Below are 19,518 nucleotides of genomic sequence, written 5' to 3'. Positions count from 1 at the left end.
CTAAAATCTGGTATTGAATTATGTCGCACATATTAGCTATTTTAAAATTCATATTTCAATATTTTATGATGTTCCACAAATAGTCCAATTCAAGACATAGATAATGTCAGCTCCATCATCTCTTCTGTCCATCTTTGCCTGCCCAATGTTAAGTTACATAGTAGTTGTGAAATGAAGACACCGACCTACAGATTTTCTTTTAAAGGGAGAAAAAGAAATACTTGCCATGTCTGAGTTCTTTTCTAGGCCCAATTGCTCCACTTGCACAATGAGTTCCAACACTTCCCACCTATTCACGGATCCTCCTCTTCTCCATCTAACACTCTTCAAGAGCTGCTGGGACTCACTGTTATCACTTCCACTCTTGAAGACACCATAATCAGGTTTGTGCTTCTGCCATTTCACTGGGAGAATACTCGCAAGGGCATTCATGATCTCCAATCGCAAAATCAAACAGCCAATTCTTAATTCTTTCTTTCTTTCTTTCTTTCTTTTTTTTAAAGATTTAGTTATTGAGGCCAGCGCTGTGGTATAAAGGGCAAAGCCGCCACCTGCAGTGCCAGCATCCCATTATGGGTGCAGGTTCAAGTCCCGGCTGCTCCACTTCTGATCCAGCTCTCTGCTATGACCTGGGAAAGCAGTAGAAGATGGCCCAAGTCCTTGAGCCTCTGCACCCATATGGGAAACCCAGAAGAGGCTCCTGACTTTGGATCAGCACAGCTCCAGCCGTTGCAGCCATTTGGGGAGTGAACCAGTGGATGGATGGTTTCTCTCTCTCTCTCTCTCTCTCTCTGCCTCTCTATAGCTCTGCCTTTCAAATGAATAAAATAAATCTTTTAAAAAATAAATTATTTATTTGAAAGGCAGAGCAACAGAGAGAGAGAACTTCCATCCACTGGTTCACTACTAAAATGGCCACAATAGTGAAGGCTGGGCCAGGCAGCAACCAGGAGCCAGGAGCTTCTTCCAGGTCTCCCAAGTGGGTGCAGGAGTCCAAGTACTTGGGCCATCCTCTGCTGCTTTCCCAGGCACATTAGCAGGAAGCTGGATCAGAAGTGGATCAGCTAGGACTTGAACTGGTGCCCATGTGGGATACAAGCATTGCAGGCAGTACTTAACCCACTACACCACAACACCACTGGGCCCCAGTTCTCTTGTTTTTCAGATGCTCAGCTCATTTTATTCCCTCTTTCCTGGAGCACTTCCTCCATCTGGGTCCCAGGACATCCTTCTCCTGTGGTTTGTTTTCTGCCTCACCCAATCCTTGTTCTCAATGACCTTCTCTTCCGGCTCCATGTGCCACAGAGCTCAGTTCTTTGGCTGCTTCTCTTCTGCATGTTTATAATCCCTGCAGGAGGAGGAGGGGGAGGATCTCATTGTATGCTGTCCTTTAAATTCCATCTGTGCTCTCACAACTTGCAAATGGATAGCTCCAACCTGGGCCTCTTCCCGAATCCAGGCTTTGATCTACATTTGCCTTCTTGACATCTCCTCCTATATCTAAAAGTCTAGAACCAAACTCCTAGCTTCCCTGTGTTAAACATACTTTTACCTCCAGAAAAGGCATTCCAATTGTTCCAGGCATCCAAACTTGGAATCAATCACCTTTGGTTCTTCTTTCTCTCATATCCAACCCATTAGCAAATCCTGGGAGTTCTGCCTTCAAGATGCATCCTATATCTAACCACATTTTACCACACCCACTGCATCTACCCTGGTTAGGGCCAGTATCATCTCCATATGGTGCACTGGTCAGCCTTTTGTTACTATAATGAAATACTTAAGATGAGCTCTTTATGGAAGAAGGAGGTTTATTCTGGCTTACAGTTTTGGAGGTTCACAGGCCAAGATCACACAGGCCTATTGGTTGGGCATCTGTCTGGTGGTGCCAGAGGGTGGCCAGGGTGAAACAAATGTGCATGGATGGATCACATGGTCCTGAGCCAGGAAGTAGAGAGAACAACTGGGCCCAACTCAAGGAGAACTACACTGCAAGGGAACACCCTCAATGACACAAAATGAGCTCTTAGAAACCATAATTGTATTGCTTCTATCTTCCTACTACCGTTAATTTATGACTTTGGCATTTAACCATCTATTTCAGGAGACATGGTCTATTCAAACCATAATATCTGGATTCTAGTAATAGGTTTCTAGCTGACTTCTCTACCTCCTCCTAGTTCCTTTTCATTTTATTCTCCCCCAGCAACCAGAATTATCCTGTGAAAATGTACTCATATTTCTCTTCTGCATATTTTACTCCATCAGTCCCTTTGCTCCAATATCTTCTTAACAGAGAGCCATCCCCAACAATCCTACTAAAAATGCTGATCTCCATCTGTCCACTGTACCTGTTATACACTTCCTAACTTTTTCTTCATAGATATTTCATATATTTACTTGCTATACACACATGCATACACATAACTTCCCCACGAGTGCTAATACTTTGCCTTTGATATTCACTACTGTATCAATATCATCCACAGCAGTGCCTGACTCAAAATATGCCAATAAATATTTGCTGAATGAATGAATGACTCCAGTGCCATCATGGTACTGCCAGAGTAGAAGAGGAACACAAAGCAGGGCATAATCATTTGGCTGGTGGTAAGAGGAGCCTCCTTGGACAAGGGGCTATGACATTAAGTCATTTGACACAACCTGGAGAATTACTGTCCAATAACCAAGTAGAAAAGACACCTGCTGAAGCTTGAACTTAATTCTTACTCAAACATCACCATTCACAGACATTCTTTTCTTTGGTCAAGGGGCCAAGTGTGCCAGACAGCCAGGCTCCCTTCGTGTAAAAGACCCTGCCTTTGAGTCTTCTCCCCAGTGCCCAGTAGGAGTGGAGGCTTATGACTTTTAACACAGGGCAACTTCCGTGTCCATGGTTCAGCCCACATGGGAGATAGGGAATGAAGAAAGTTTGCTCAGAGATTGTAAAGAGTACATTTGGCAAGCCAGTCCTGCGGGAGGTTGAACACTGTGGGGGATGATTTGCTCTTCTTCTTGCTTGGAGAGAAAAGAATCACAGCCCTTCCTAGGAGGCACTGCCTCGGCTCTGGAGAAAGTGGGTTAATTTCCGCGGCTGCCACTAGAGGTCTATTCACAGCTAGAAATAAGAGGCATCACTCTTGCAGCCTCTTCGGGGCTCCTGGAGACTGCCTGCCCCAGCATCTGCCCCCAGAGCCTGCTGAGCTCACTGCAGCCGCCAGGTTCTCTGTTGTGGCCGTTTTGTCCTCTAGAGGCCCATGCTGGGCTCCCTCTCCCCAAATGCCATGGAAGGATGGCCCCTTAGAAGTGCCAGCTGTTGTGAGCCATGCATTGAAGATGGAGAGTTGGAGATGGTTTCATCCCGTCTCCTTAGTAGTAGCATTCATTCAGTAGCGGCATTCATCCCTAACTTTAGTAAAAGCATTTGCAATTACCCAGAACAGAACTTCTTCTTTTCATGCAGTAGAAATTTCCCCAAAGGTCCACATGCGAATCAAGTTGTTTTCCTGCAAGAGCTGAGAGCTCACAATGTGAAAGAATAACCTTTCAACAGTGTCGTGAGTAGAGACTTGGTTCTTCCGGTAATAAGTGTGTTTGGTGGACTCATGCCTCTGAGCCACTTTAGGAGGTTCTCAGCCTGTAAATGAGTGGTATATGTCAGCCCTGTGTGATTGAAAGTTCAGTTATGCACTACATGCAGTTGCCTTCTATATTTTCAGTTGTGGTAAGGTTTATATAACACAAAATGCACCATTTTAAAGTATGCAATTCAGTTGCTTCTGGCACATTAATGATGCTGCACAACTATCGCCATTATTTAATTTCAAAATATTTTGACCTCTCCCTCCCCGAAAGAAATCCATACTGCTGAAACAATCACTCTCTACTCGCTCTCTCCCCAACCCTTGGCAGCTAATATGTTCTGTGGATTTCACATTATGCATTCCTGTGCCTGGCTTCTTTCATTTAGCACACTGTTTTCAAGGATCAGCCATATTGTGGTATGTGTCAGAACTTTGTTTGTATGGCTGGATAATATCCCATTGTTTGGATAAATCACATTTTGTTTGTGTATCCATTCATCAGTAGATGGACATTTGAGCCATTTCTGCCTTTGGTCCATTATGAATAATGTTTCCATGAACATTTTTGTCTAAGTCTTTGTTGGAACACCTCTTTTCAGTTATCTTGGGGATATACCTGGGAATAGAACTATCATTCAGTTTTGCATTCGACATCGAGCACCTGCTCTCTGCCAGGCACCAGAGTACTAAGAAAAACAAGACATGGCCTTCCTCTCCCAAAGGACACCCCCTCCAGGCCCCCTCTGTGTGTTCATTTGGTCAGGAAACACATGTCAGGCACTAGGTGTGCATCTGTGAACAAGAGAGACAAACCTCCCAACCCTCATGGAGTTAGTTCACAGTAGAGTGATAAGGGAAATGAAACAAGTAAACAGATGAAATTTGAGATGAGTGTGTACATGGACTACTTTAAATTGGGTGGTCAGGGCCAGCCTGACATTTGAGTTGAGACTTGAACAATAAGAAGGAGTCAGTCATATAAGAACACACACATAAAGCCATGAAAAGTTGTGGGGAAGAGCATGGGCAGAGGGAACAGCCTTTGCAAAGGCCCTTGGATGAATTTGGCGTGTTCAAAGACCTAAAATGTGTTCCCATTCCCACCTCTCCCTTCCTGCCTCCTTTCTGAGCTGCCAGAGGCTGATTCCCTAGGCTGTGCCCACCAGCGGACCTCACTCCATCTGCTGTGCCCTAGTTTTCTGTGTCTCCTTCCTCTGCCTCTCTACTGTCTACTCTCAATGGCAGTTAGACATAAACAAACCACTGACATTTCTAATATCTTAACTCTACACTTCAGTCAGTAAAACCAATGTCCCTTATGGTTCTTTCAAGCCACTGGACCATCTTTCACCTTCTCTTTACATCTAAGCATACCAAAAGAATAGTCTATGCTTGAACCACTACTTCTTCATTATTCAGCCTTTGGTATTTGGCTTCTGCCCCCTCCTGCCCATGCACAGTGTTCTTCCCAAGCTCTCCTGTCTGTAAAATCTAGTGGGCCCCTTCCGTCTTCCTCTTGCTGAACCTCTTGGCTGCGATGGCTACTCCTGAGTACGCGCTGCTTTGGAGACTCTGTGCTCCACAAGCACATGTTTAAGCCCCATTCTCCTGCTCCTCTTTCTCAATATCCATCCCACGCATCTTTCCACTGCCTCACTATTAAATGTGAGTGTGTCTCAGAGCATAGTCTAGCCCCTTTCCCTCTCTTAACCCTTTCTCAAGGTGATATCAACACATCAGGGTTTTAAGAACACTTGGTTCCTCATTATTCAAGAATTTACATACTCACCAAAATTTATTTATAACTCCCAAGTCAATACCCATGGGAGCTTGTCACTCACTTATGTGTACACAAAGCTGGGAGAGTTGGATTCCCCCAAAGCACACATTCCCAACAGAGTTGGGCAAGCTACACTCTGCCTTCTTATTTTGGTGTTTATAAGGAAACAAGTATTTTTTTTCCCCCCTCATCTATTGAGTGCCTTTCTTTGGAGATATTTGTGCACTTTCTTGGTGATTTCAGTGTTTAAAATGGGCCCCAAACATAGTTCCGAAGTGCTGGGTAGTGTTCCTCAGTGCAAACTGGTTGTGATTCACCTTATGGAGAAAACACAGGTGTGGCAAAAGCTTCATTTGGGTGTGATTTATAGTGCTGTTAGCCACGAGCTCAGTGTAAAGAATCCAGAATATAAACTAAATGAGATACATTTAAAGAAAGATGCACATAAAATAACTGCTGAGTATTTGATTAAAATGTGGTGGTCAGACGCCTGTAGGGATATCACCTTCCAGTTCCCCTGGGAGCAAGGCCCCCGCATTCTCCAATACTGCATTTGTGATGACTTTGGGGAGCGTAACTACCATGAATAAACAGAATCAACTCCACCAGGCAATCACACTGCCTCTAAGGGCATCTCATCTACAGCCCAAATTTTGCTTCCTTTTAAGCTCCATTTTGTTGTCTACTAGACAATTTTCTGGAACTGTCACAAAACCACTTAATAAATGGCACCTCCCAAACTGGACTCTCATCTTTATCCACACTCGCCTCGCCCACACTCTTCACCTTTCAAGTGTCCTTGGCTTTGCTGATGACCTCACTGTCTACACTAACGATGGAGGTCACTGCCCAGCATCCTCCACTACAGTTTGTTCTCCAAATCTCCATGTCTAAACAGTCCCCATATCTTCCACATCCTCTCTCCCCTATCCCCTATCACAAATCAGTCTTGCCTGGATCAGACTACTATCAACACTGGAATGCTGCAGGTCTTCCCATCTTTCCCCTTCTAATCAAGGCTTTACCTTGTGGCCAGAGTTATTTTTCTACCATGCAAAGTCGATTCTGTTAAATTGATCCTCCTGTTTAAAATGGTCACTGTCTCCCGTCTACAAACAACATGAAGTCCAAACTCAATCCCAACATAAAGGACTTCCACCATCTGGGTCTTGTCTACCTCTCCAGACACCTCTCCTGCCCGTCCACACATCACCATTTCTCCCAGAGAAATAAACTGTGTTGCTGCTTCCTGAGCATCCTGAAGTTCAATATTGCTTTCCATCTACAGTATCCTTCTCCTTGGAACTTGACCTTCATTCTTACCCATCTCATCCTCTTAGAAGCCTTGCCATTCTTCTACTCACTTCTGCTACAGTGAATTAAATGCAGTCCTCTGTCTTCTCTAAGCTTAAGTTGATTATAAACTATATTTACTGTTATGCAAGAGTTAATGTTCTTTTAGGATGGCCACATATCTGGTTACTTCCGGACTCCCAGAACTGAGCATTTCCAACAAGATGTACACTTGGACAAAACTGTTAGCTCCTCCGAGTCTCAAATTCCCTTTTGCAAATACACACCTTTCTCAATACACCCTTTTGCCATACACACCTCAAATGGCTCTTGTAAGGGCTAACAGCACCTTAACAAACAAATGAACATGAAATTATCTAGAATTCAGACCAAAAAGACAATCCGTATCACTATTTCTGTCCAGAACGTTCCAGCGAGTACTCTCTCCACCATCCAACTGTTTCCCTAAACATTTCCCCAGAGCAGCTTAATTTCTAGCCATGGCAATGCCATCCAAAATACCCAGACCCCAAAGCTCTCTTTTCCCCATTTCTGCTCATATTCATTTGTGGTTCATGGGGGCCTGCTGAATTTTCCTTTCGTAATACTTTCAGCAACACCACCTCCCTGTGCGTTTTCAAAGCCACCCCACCCTTCGTTAAACACTGATGACCTCATGCTTGGAACACTCCATACAGACTTCACTGATCCTCCTGTTCCCACTTCCCCCAACTCTCCCCTTTCTTCCCTGTGCTCCAAGCTGTCGTAAGCTTCTGAAAATGCACGTGGTTAAGGTGTTGCTCATTCAGTCCTCACAAGAGCCATTTGAGGTGTGTATTTACTCATTCCCTTTTGCAAAAGGGAATTTGAGGCTCAGAGGAGCCAACTCTGTTGTCCAAGTGTACAATTTGTAGGAAGTGCTCAGCCCTGAGAAATGGCAGTAACCAGACTCATGGCCATCCTCTAGAAAAATCAACTCCCATCCCACCCGTGCACACACAGCAGTGATACATGGGTGGGTTAATAATACTGAAAGCCATCTAACAACCATGACAAAGGTGTTTCCTGATGAATTCCCGGAGTGATTGTGACCTTTCATGCGTCCTAGTCAACTTTGGGTCAGCGTTGTAAGTGAATTACAGAAACAAGATGTTAGGCAAATTGCAACTGACTTAAAGTCTGAAGAGTAACAACTCGGGTAAGTATTTTTTCCAACCTTCTTGAAGGTTAAATAAAAATGAGCAAGGAATGAATAAAGATAAATGAACTTTCTACTCAGATTCCACAAATCAAAGACCAGGTCAGAGTGTTCTTAAAAAGGGTTGTTATGAACACACGGCTCCTGAAAAAGAAAAAAAGGTGTGTCTCATGAATTTGATGGTGCCAACTCTGGAAGTAAAGGCCTGTTGTTCTGAGCACCATGCTGACTGTATCTGGAATGTGCAGGGCCACATTTGAAGAGGAACATTGACCAACTGCAGAATCAGCTCCTTGAATGAACAATCAAAACAAAAAGGGATGAAAACACACACACAAAAATCAAAAATATTTATCATCATCATCTAGTTCAACACAGTAGATGAAGCCTTGGATGAATATGTTATATCCTTATACAAAAAACCAATTTTGTTCAAAGTCAATAAAAAAGCAATCATCAGAAAGACAAACAAAATGAGGGGCCACTTTGGCGGTTTACAAATGTCACCTGACTCTTACCTGTAGCCCACTGCCGTTGCTTCTGCATTTGGGTAAGGTAAAACATTCATTCAGATATTTGTTCCATTTAACTGAAAAAGCAGAAGTCGACCCTATGGTCCTACTGTGATAAATAATGTTTCTCGCCCCACAGCATAAGGGCCCCACTAGAGCTAAAAAATGACTTCTGAGGAATTGCTGCCTCCTTACCAATGGCGTGCCCAGCCTCATGCTGTTCTTCCACCTCCTGAAAAAGGACTTCTGAGACAGCACGGGGCTCCACTGCCCTCAGGCCTACAGCTTCTCATATAAAACTGCCTCCCGTTCTTCGGTGCTTCCTTAAAATCGCCTAGCAGAAGCCCACATCTTTTTATTTTATTTTTAACTGTTTATTTATTTATTTATTTGAGAGGTAGAGAGGCAGAGAGGCAGAGAGAGCGCGCGCGCACTCCATCTGCTCACTCGCTCTTCAAATGCCTGCAATGGCCAGGACTGAGCTGGGCCGAAGCTAGCAGCTGAGAATTCAATTCAGGTTTCCCATGTAAGTGACAGGAACTCAATCACTGGCGTCATCGCGGTAGCCTGGGGGGGGGGGGGGGGCAGGAAAGCAGAGTCAGAGCCAGAGCTCAGCATTGAACCCAGGTGCTCCAGTATGGAATACTGGCATCAACTGGCATCGAAGCCCCTGAGCTTTTTGGCTGTGCTAGATTATTTATTTATTTATTTGAAAAGCAAAGACACATACACACACACACACACAGAGGAGAGAGAAAGAGAGAGCTATCTTTCATGTGTTGATTCACTCTCCAAATGGCTTGCAATTATCAGATCTGGGCCAAGCAATGCTGGCATTGCAAGCTGTGACTTAACCCACTATGCCATAATGCCAACCCTGCCCCCAAATATTTAAATAAGTCATACAATGCTCTTTTATCAAAAGTTTTGTCTCCTTACAGTAGCAAACATAATAAACCTACTCTTGTTTGACTGCAGGTGTGTTCCTGGTGGTCTTTGACTAGTGAGATTCAACCCAGCAAACATCCACCAAGCATCCACTATCTGATAGGTACTGCACTATACCAGGTTATGGGAGAAAGTAAAAAGTTCATTAAAGAAGAGAAAATAGAGGAAAGTAGATCAATCTCAGAGCTACGGATGGCTGGGAAAGAAATCAGTGTCACCCTAGAAGTAGAAATTGGACCAGCTGCGTACAGGGCACCTAGCCTTCCTAGGTCTGCTACCAAGGATTCCTCTTGAGTAGACACAGTGAGACTGTGCAACCAATGGAGGTTCTAGCCCCCCAAAAGAACTCCCCTACAAACTAGGAGCTCTTGACTTACAGGACTTTACTCAAAAAAGTGACATTAGGTCAATCATAAATTAGGATGAGCTAAAAGTCATATAGGTTAGTCAGAAAGACTATCAAGAGTTACTCCACTGTGGGGGAAACTGGGTGGCCATCATAGAACACCTGCAACTGAAGGCAGGAAGAAATTGATCAGGGGTCAGGTAAGACAACAGGTCTTACCTTCCAGGGCAGCAGACATATCGTAGGTGAGGTCATGAAGAACTCGAGATGGAGCAGATTTTGGGCAATGATAGCCTTGTTCAAGTTCCCATGGAGCCTAAAAGAACTTAGACTCTTGTCTTGGAATTTCATGAAGACTTTCTAACTGTGGGTGTCTCTTTTGTTTGAGTTAGCTCTCTTTGTAACGATAAGAACCTTAAACAGGACAAGAAAGACAGAATATGGGATTCCTAAACAACATCGAAAGACTAGTAACCTGAAGAATAAAAAGGAGACCGAAGGAGAGGGGAGTTGACACCATGGTGTCTCAGTCCAGCACAGGAGCAGCCAGGACCAGGCTTAGACGCTGAAGGGAGAAAGCAGGTTGAAAGGCGGGACCAGTAGTGGTGTCGAGTCTTGCTGATGCCATTGTTTTTGCCTTACCAGAGGTGGCACAGGAGTCAACTCTTGGGGGAAGCATCCCCTGCATCCTCCATTCTAGGTGGAGAACCTTAGTTGACTCCCTCAAAGTCCTCACCTCTCCGAACTCTAATAACAACTTATTTCCATCTGAAGGTCCAGTGGCTCCCAACTGAGGGCAATTTTGGCTCCCCTGTGAGTCATTTTGCAATGTTTGGATACATTATGCTTTTAATCTTGCTAGAGGGGAGCCACAGCTACTGGCATCTAGTAATGCTACTAACCCTGGTACAATGCACAGAACAGCCTCTGACAACAAGCAGGCAGCAGGCTCCAACTGTTCATAGGGCCAAGGTTCAGAATCTATTCTAGATCAGTATTACCCAGTAGAGCTTCGGGTGGCCACAGAGATGTTCTGTCATTGGTGCTCTACAATATGGTGACCACCAACCACACGTGGCCCCTGTGCACTTGGTATGTGGTGGGTGCAACTGCGAAGCTGAGTATTTAAATTTGTGCTCGATTTTAACTAACTTAAATTCAAATGAGCACACAGGGCCAGGCTGTGAGTCAAGCCTTTTGTCACCACGCCTCCAGGACTCTTGACACCCACTCCCAGTTCTCAGCACACATTCATAGCTTTAGTTTTACAAATCTGTGAGTGTTCTGTTTACTTATGCCCCTCATCAGAGTGGGAGCTCCCTGTGGGCAGGAAACACGCTCAATTTGTTCACTTTGTTAAGTCCCTGGGGCATTTTTAATATAATCCTCACTAACTCTCAGGATTCTATTTTGCATAAAGGTGAATGTTTTCACAAGCAAAAAGTTTTGCGATTACAAAAAGTCACTCTCTGGCCTCCTAAATCAGACAAATACCTCGATAAGTCAGCTTCTGATGCACGCACTTGGAGCTTGGGACCAACGACTGTGGCACGCTCCTGCCACCTGGTGGCCACAAGTAAAAAGTCAGGCAAAGGCTTTAACCCTAAGGCTGTGACTTGGCCAAAAGACAGAAAGGGCAGGCTTTGAGCCTTGCCTTTCGAAACACAATTATAGGTTAATAGAGCCATAAACATGGGAGGAAACTTGATGATTACTGAGTTCAACCACCGCAATTTCCAGATGAGGAAACTAAGGCTTAGAGATACTTTGCGACTCATTCCAAGATTTATAGTCACCAGGAGCCAACGTACTACTCATCTTCTCCAATCAAGTGTTATTTCCTTTTTGATTCACCTGAAATATAATTTTTTTTACTTGTGGCAACTGAAGACTTGATTAGTTGGTAGAATGGTGAATTACATATAACTGCCCAACAAACCAAAGGGACGTATATCTGTGACAATACCTCTTTTGCAACGAGCCGTGTCTTTGTAAAGACCTCTGCTGTTGTCTAGAAGTGACAAAATTCTCCCAGAGTTGGTCTGCACTGAGCTTTCAGCTAAATGAGCGCAGGTGGATGTGCGCTGGCAATGTCAAGTGAGGGATCGCTCCCTTCGGCAGGAATGGGATGTTATCTTTTCATTTATGCTTTCTTGCATCGGCTCTACGTTAAACATGGCTAGGTTACGCTGAGTGCTGTGCTAGGTGCTGGGGACCAGAAGAGACACCAATAAGAAGCTTGCTGCTCCGTGGAGCTCACAGCCCCTCCAGGAAGACAGACGAGTTAATATGCAACTAGAGCGCAAGACCGTAATGAGCACACTGCGCACGTGGGCAGAGGAAGGACACGAGCTGGGAGGAGGGAACTGTCAACAGAAACAAAATCAACTGTAGTCATCGCTTCTGGAGAGGGAACAGTGCCCGGCAAAGTGGGATTCCAAAGCGGCTGGTGCCAGAGTAGCCGATCAGGAAGTGTACGGCGGCAGCATTGCCAAAACAGAAGAGACAGGTTGGGGAGGGCGTCAGCTAGAGGATTGATGTAGGCCTTCGCTCTCACTTGTCTGTAGAGGGTTCACCCTGGCATGCCTAGCTCAGGGCACGGTTGTCACCGCAAATCACCCGAAGGACAGAGGCTGGAACACCAAGCCCCAGACCTGGGGCTCCGAGACCGTGCTCAGGCAGGGAGATGATCAACACACGTTTCGCCTCCGCCCACGCTGGCTCAGGACTGGCACCAGGCAGAGCCAGAGGGAGGGGGCAGCCAGCACAGGCGGCTTCTGCGCTGAGCACGCCAGCCAGATGGAAACTCTGACCGGGATGTTAATGCATTCCTCTGAGGTTTCCTGCTCAGACACATGTCGGTCTCTTGTGGGTGTGTTTAGCTTACAGCTCTGGGCTGTGTGGGGCCAAGGCCTACATCCGCGATTTCCTTTGATTCCTAAGTCCCTGATGAGCTCAGTTGAAAGGCGGAGATGATCAAGCTCCTGTCTGTGGGAAAGGACATCAGAACGCTTTTGGGACCAGCTAGGAAATCCCTATACATTCCCCTCGGGCTTGGGGCACGTTGCAGCCAGGCAAACTCCTTGTGTCCGACTCCGTGAGGTTTGCAGGGAGGCCCAGAGCCTGCGACCTTAACTTGTTTAATCCGATTGCTCCTTAAGAACATTGACTCTTTGGGGTGAAAAGTTGGCCTGCAGCAAAGAAACGTGGAAGATGCAGCCTGGTTGACTCAAGGTGGTGATACCTTGTCCATTAGCTGGACTGGGTGTGTCATGATGTCTTGTCCATTTGCTGGACTGGGTGTGTCATGATGTCCATTGGCTGGAATGTGTCTCCTGCAAGGGGGTAGGAGGAGGATTTTGCACACCCCAAACCTAATCTGGGACATTTAGCTCAACCCTCAGGAGATTTGCTTCTGCCAGGAGTTGGCCGCAGACCAACTGTGAGACCCAGACATAGTTCTTGCTCGCTTGACTCAATTTCTCCAGCTGCTCTCGAGACAATGTTCAACACCACCGAAAAGAAAAACTTTTGCTCTGGCTCGCAGTGAAGGCCTTCTGCTGGATATTAAGTGTCGTCCAAGAGACAGCCAATTGAATGGCCCCAGGGCGGATTCGGGCCTTGGAGCGCTTGCTGCTTCCCCAGGCTTCGAGGCGAAGCTGAGTGCTGCTCTTCTATTTCTGTCCTGCATTTGGAAAGTCATAAATAGTTAACGCCACCGAGAGAGTCCGTTTTCAAAACCTCCCAGGGGCAACTAAAAATAGCCTCTGGGGGCTCAACGCATCCTTCCTCAGGTCCTCCTCTTACTCTTTCGATTTGGGTGGTGACAATGTATTGTTACTGTCACCTAAGGACTTACTGCGACAAAAGCAGCTGGGCTGGAAGGCAGGGAGAGATGGCGTGTGCAGTCCGAATGGGCGCTTGGCTGAGGATGAGGGAACAGGGGTGGGACGTCACCCCGCCTTTCCTTGGTTTCCCTGTGAGTACAGGCGGGTGGAGGCGATCCACCCTGGGGCAGGACACCTTACCAGGTCCTTCAGCAAGGCCGAACCTGACAGCGGGCAAGTGCTGTGGTGATAAGTCAAGTCCACACTCACCACGGGTCTTCGCAGTGCGTGTCACCCCTGCTGCCTCCCACCTCCAGGCCTGGTCTGGGGCTCCCCTGCCAGTTTTCCAGCCCGGGGACATAGCCCGGGGCTGACTGTCCATCACCAGCTTGATGGACAAGGGGCAGGACAAGCCGCCGGCCTGTTCCTCCCAGCCATGCCTCTGCCTCCCTGCTGCTTACCCACAATGGCAAATGCACCTCTCTGGGGCGCTCGCCTCCTACAGGGAGGAATCCCTGACCCACAGACCAGCAGCCCGGAGCATTTATGCCGACCTGGAGGGAAGGGTAGGGTACGAACGTCCCTGGCAGTCTCGGTGCCCTCTGTCTTCTCTTCAAACCCTCCTCTAACAATGCACAGTGATTAGCTGCGTCTCGGGCCCCCTGATACCCCTTAAACTGGAAAATCAGGCAGACTTGCGCGACAGCAATCAGCTCCCAGACACATGGCACCGTAATGTGATTACGCCATTTACCAAAATGCAAAGAGAGCTACTTGAGGCGTTTCTGATTAGGGTTGACATTATCCCTCTAATGGGCCAGCGCATTCATCAGAGCTGTTGCTATGACTATGGCGATGGTGGGGAAACAACCCCAGCTTGCTTGTGGGTCTCCCCAGCGCCCCGAGGAAGAGGGCAGCTTTTGTGCAGAACACAGCAACAGAATGCCCTCTTCCTGCCCCCAGAAGGGCCTGCGGCTGGCATCGCACCAGTGGCCAGGAGAGACCTCTGCTTTCTCTCATTGTGCTGGGGGTTTCTGGTGCCCTGGCTCAGGATGACTCGATCGCATTGTTCTGCGACGGACTGGAGTGCGTGTGTGCTGGGGGTGGGGACCCCAGCGGCTGATTTGCGGGGCTGTCAGAGCCTTCTGCTCTCCAGGACAGTGTCTTAATTGGCGAGTGGCCTCCTGGGAATTGGGGGAGGGCATGAGAACCCGAGGGCAGAGTGAGGGGTGGTGTGTTGAGAAGGCCAGCTTTTCCCATGGTATAAACACTCAGGGCTCCTGCTGTTCCCTCCGTCCCAGAGCTTCCACAGTATTTTGGCAGACATAGACCCAAACCATCCACCCCATGCATGATGAAGCAGACACAAAAACAAAGGCAGGAAAGACCTGGGGCTGACAGGCCCCCACGGAAAACTCCCCGGCCTCTGCTCTGGGATGTGGGGAACCCAGGAACTGCAGAGGAGGGCAGGGAGACCAGATGGCGGTGCTGGGGCTGGAGTTGTCAGAGCCCCTCTGTGGCTAGTTCCCATGGGCCCAAATCAGGGGTGGATATGGACTGAGAGTGAAACTTGGAGGGCAGCGATGTGACACAGTCACCTGTCCTCTACGACAGGCACAGAATCAAGGAATCTAGTTGTCAGGGACAGCACTGTGGTGCAGCAGGTAAAGCCGTTGCCTGTGCTGCCAGCATCCCATGTGGGCGCCAGTTGGAGTCCTGGCTGCTCCACTTTCAATCCAGCTCCCTGCTAATGTGCCTGGGAAAGCAGTGGAGCATGGCCCAAGTCCTTGGGCCCCTGCACCCATGTGGGAGACCTGGAAAAAGCTCCTTGTTCTTGGTTTTGGCCTGACCCAGTCCTGGCCGTTAGGGCCATTTGGAGAGTGAACCAGCAGATGGAAGACCGATCTCTCTCTCTCTCTCTCTTTCTGTAACTCTTCCTTTCAAATAAATCAATAAGGGCCAACATCGTGGTGTAGTAGGTTAATCTTCCGCCCGTGGCGCCAGCATCACATATGGGCACCAGTTCTAGTCCCGGCTGCTCCATTTCCAATCCAGCTCTCTGCTATGGCCTGGGAAAACAGTAGAAGATGGCCCAAGTCCTTGGGCCCCTGCATCCACTTGGGAGACCAGGAAGAAGCACCTGGCTCCTGGCTTCAGATCACTGTAGCTCCAGCTGTTGCAGCCATTTGGGCAGTGAACCAACAGAAGGAAGACCTCTCTCTCTGTCTCTCCCTCTCACTGTCTGTAACTCTACCTCTCAAATAAATAAATAAAATCTTAAAAAAAAAACAAATTAATAAATAAATCTTTGGAGGAAAAAAGAGAAATCTAGTTCTTTTTGAAATCCTTTCTAGAATTTTCTCTGAGTCTTGGTCTTCTCATCTTCAGAGTGGGGACAAGGAAGTCTACTCCACCATTCCCATAAAGGAGTAAAAAGCAAATTGTTTCATTTGGAGGGAAGTGATGTGCAAATTCTAGAGTACTGATAGTCGAATTGGGCTGTGTTTGGGAGTCACTTAGGTGTTTATGAGAGTTCTGTAGCCTGGCCCTGGCATCAGCCCTTCTGGCTCCATGGGTCTGAGAGCTGGCCAGGCATGAGGACTGTTCAAAGTTCTGCAGGGAACAACTGCTCTCAAGTGCTACAGGAAGCACTACACTACCTTTGAGCCTCATTTCCAAAACTAACCTGCATTTTTAAGGGTACAGGAATTTGTTAAATAAAAGGCCTTCATGAGGCCAAAGATAGAAAACGGATGTGAAAGTGCATAAAGTCGTGTGTCCCAGTTTCCTAATTAATGTTCAACTCCCTCATTAGACGCCACTGCCTCTGTTCCAGGGGAAAGTCTGGTCCCCAGGGGTGAGACCCCAGACAGCACCTCACGCTTGGCCGTGTGACTGTGTGCAAGTTACTGAATAACAGCCAACATTCGCAACCCCTGAAGCCTTTCGCATGCTTGATCTCACTTAATTATAGCAACAACCTGGTGAGGCGGCACGGATCCTCGTTACCACCCTGCAAAGCGACATCATAGGTGATTCAGGCAGTCAGCATTGGAGCTGGGATTTTAGCCTGGATTTGTCTTGTTTCGAAACTGGAGTTCTTTCCATGACCTTCTTGGCTAGAACTGACCTGAGTCAATTTTGTCATTCACTACGTAGATGTACGAGGTCTTTGGGCCGAGCATCTCTGTATGTGATAATGAAAGCAAGTGTCAGAGAGAATTCTGCCACACAGACTCTCATTTATTAGCTAAGCAGGTGCAAAAACAGGCATGTGGCTTCTCCGTGAGCTCAATGACATCCTGAATCATTGTCCTTTTAGGTGCTCCAGCAGAGCCTTGCATGAAAGCTTTGTTCAGGGCAGAGGTGACATTTTTGAGCACCAGGATTCAGCTAACCTTGTCGTGAGGTCATGAGAAAAAAAAAATTCCCCGGTAATCAGTCTGACAAACACAGGAGCTGCTGGAGTCCTAAGCCCATGGCACCATTCCATTTAGCAAACACAGGGAAACCAACCAGAAAGCTGCTAGAACATTCCAGCCTAGAATTGACAGAAGTCTTCCTCAATGGCTATAGGAGCGGGGTATGGGGTTAAATGATGTATGGAACCAACCGAATGTGTTGGTATTTTGTTCATTTCTTAAGACTGTCATCATAAAATATGACAAACATGGTGGCTTAAAAAAAGAGATCTATACTGTCACAGAGCTAGGGAACAGAAATCTGAAATCCAGGTGTCCGGAGGGTCTTGCTCACTCTCAGGGCTCTGGGAGAAAGATCTTTCCTTGCCTCTCTTCCAACTCCTGGTAGATGCAATCAACCCTAACCATCTTGGGCTTGTGGCTGTATCATTCTAATCTCTCTCTCTACCATCACATCAGCTTCTCCCTATCCTCTTCTAAGAATATCTTTTTTATTGTATTTAGGGCCATATTGGCCTAATCCTATATGATCTTAATGAGCCTGCAAAGCCTTGTAATCAAATAAGGTCACATTCTGAGGTTCTGAAAGTTTACAAATCTTGGGGGACACTTTTCAACCTTGCATTTGGCTCAGGGCAATAGAGACTGGAGAGTGGTGAATAAACACAGAGGTGCACATGGGAGGTTCAGCCTCCAGGGAGCCAGACAAGCAGGTGGGTGAACACTCTAAGAGCACTGGACACATGCTGTTGGTATGGGGGCTCATCCTGGTTCACCAGGGTCATAGCGGCCTACTCTGAGCTGAGGTCTGGAGGCCTGGTAAGAAGTATTCAGATGGAGGGGGTGGAAAGGTGGCATAGATGGAGGGACACATAAGTTCAAGGGTCCCATTGTAGACAGCGCAGAATGGATTCACTGAGACAGGGATGTAAGAGCTGAGATGGCCAGCTGTTTATGGAGGAAGCCAAACTAATAGGCTAAGGCAAGTCAGGAAGTGTCTCGTGGCCCAGTTGAAGAGACTTGGAATTTATCCTGTGGGTCACAGGGAGCCACTGGCATACTGTAAGCAAGGGAGGAACAAAATCCTATTTATGTATTAGGGCAATCACTCTGAAGCAATGAGAAAGATAAATTGAAAGGGTAACAATGGAAATGGGACCTGTACATTACAGATGAGGAATGCTAAGGTCCTGGTATAGGCCGCAAAGGGTGGTGAGAGAAGGGAACTGGCTTCATATCAATTCTGCTGAGAGGAGGGAATTTGGCCAGGAGTGTGGTTACATGTGCCGTGGGGTGTGAAAAGGGAGTAGTGATGACGTCCAAGGTGTTCTGTTTGGGATTTCTGTTCCTTTCAGTACTTGAGGTCATCCCTGAGCTCTTTGGAAGTGGACCAGGACAGACACTGGGGAACATCAACATTAACTGGAATTCCACATGGGAGTGCTAAGCACACAGCCACTGGCACCCAAGTGGGAGTGTTAGCCCAAGCAGTGGGTTCTCAGGGTTAGGGGGAGAACCATGTGGGTATTTGGCTTGGAATTGTGAACCAATGGTTGGGGGTTGAGTTTTCTTGCCCCCTCCCCCACATCTCTACCTCTCAAATTAAAAATAAATAAATAAATAAATAAAAGGATAAAACATACTTGATCTGAATCTACAGGACAGCACCAGTTACAACTCAGGCAGGAAAACACCTGACTCTCCTCTCCGGTCTCCCTCCTTAGCCCCTGGAACCACTGTAACAAATCGCCACCACATTCTGGGTGGTCTGAAACAGCACAAACACATTGTCCCACAGTTCCCGGGGGCAGGAGTCCAAACTCCGGTGGCCCTATCAGTGTCTGGGGGCAGGCGACAGCACGTGGCCTTCCTTGCCCTCCAGCTGCATGCCCTGCCTCCGTGTCTGCCTGCACCTTACACGGCCTCCTTCCCTGTGTTGCTTCACACATCCTCTTCTGTCTCGCCTCCCTCTGCCTTGCTGTTAGGAAGACGTTTGTCACTGGACTTAGTGCTTCCCCACCCCCACCCCTGGTGATCCACGATGATCTCATCTCACGATCCCTCCATTAATCACACTTGGGAAGATCCTTTTTCTGAATAAAGTCACGTTCTCGGGTTCTGAATGTCAGGACTAGGACGAATTTTCTGGAAGCCACAATTCAACCACCTACATGCCCATTATTATAACCCAAGTCTGTTTTCCCCTTCTGTGTGTTGCAAGGGGCAAAGAGAGCCCCCTGCTACACCAAAGAGACCCTACTGCCTTAACCTCATTTTCTGCTCCCTGATAACAAGCAGTAGAGTCACTGATAGGGCTGCCCTACATGACTGATGGCTTGTGCACTGCAAAAAAGCCCTAGGCTAAGGGAGTTTGGGGGACAGTACTGAAATCCAGCCTCTCTCTGCAGGCCAAGCCCCGTGCCTGCTTGAGCTGGACCTGCTGGGAGAAACAGCCACCTTTTTCCTTCCCAGACAGTATGCCCACTTAGAGGGCCTCCTTGATCTGATTTGAACACAGGTGCTGTACAGGCCAGGAGGGACCCTGGTCATTGACCTGCGAGACTTCAACTGTGTTTGCCTGTGGTCCATTAGAGATGACAGCACAAGC

General features: G+C 47.2%; 1 long non-coding RNA gene across 4 annotated transcripts in view; it reads right to left on the bottom strand.

Moving 5' to 3' along the window:
- Positions 1–1,149: 1,149 nt before the first annotated feature.
- LOC133771650 (uncharacterized) overlaps positions 1,150–19,518 on the bottom strand; it is a 104,459-nt gene continuing 86,090 nt past the window's right edge. For 2 of the 4 annotated variants that reach the window (XR_009867600.1, XR_009867603.1), the window contains one exon: positions 8,250–13,346. This is a non-coding gene — a long non-coding RNA (uncharacterized LOC133771650). Of the gene's footprint in view, positions 3,638–8,249; positions 13,347–19,518 lie in introns of those variants that run through there. The other 2 variants (XR_009867601.1, XR_009867602.1) reach the window with 2 other exon arrangements.

This window comes from Lepus europaeus, chromosome 12, assembly GCF_033115175.1.
Source record: "Lepus europaeus isolate LE1 chromosome 12, mLepTim1.pri, whole genome shotgun sequence".
Taxonomy (NCBI): Eukaryota; Metazoa; Chordata; class Mammalia; order Lagomorpha; family Leporidae; genus Lepus; species Lepus europaeus.
This window is presented reverse-complemented; position numbering and strand designations above follow the sequence as displayed.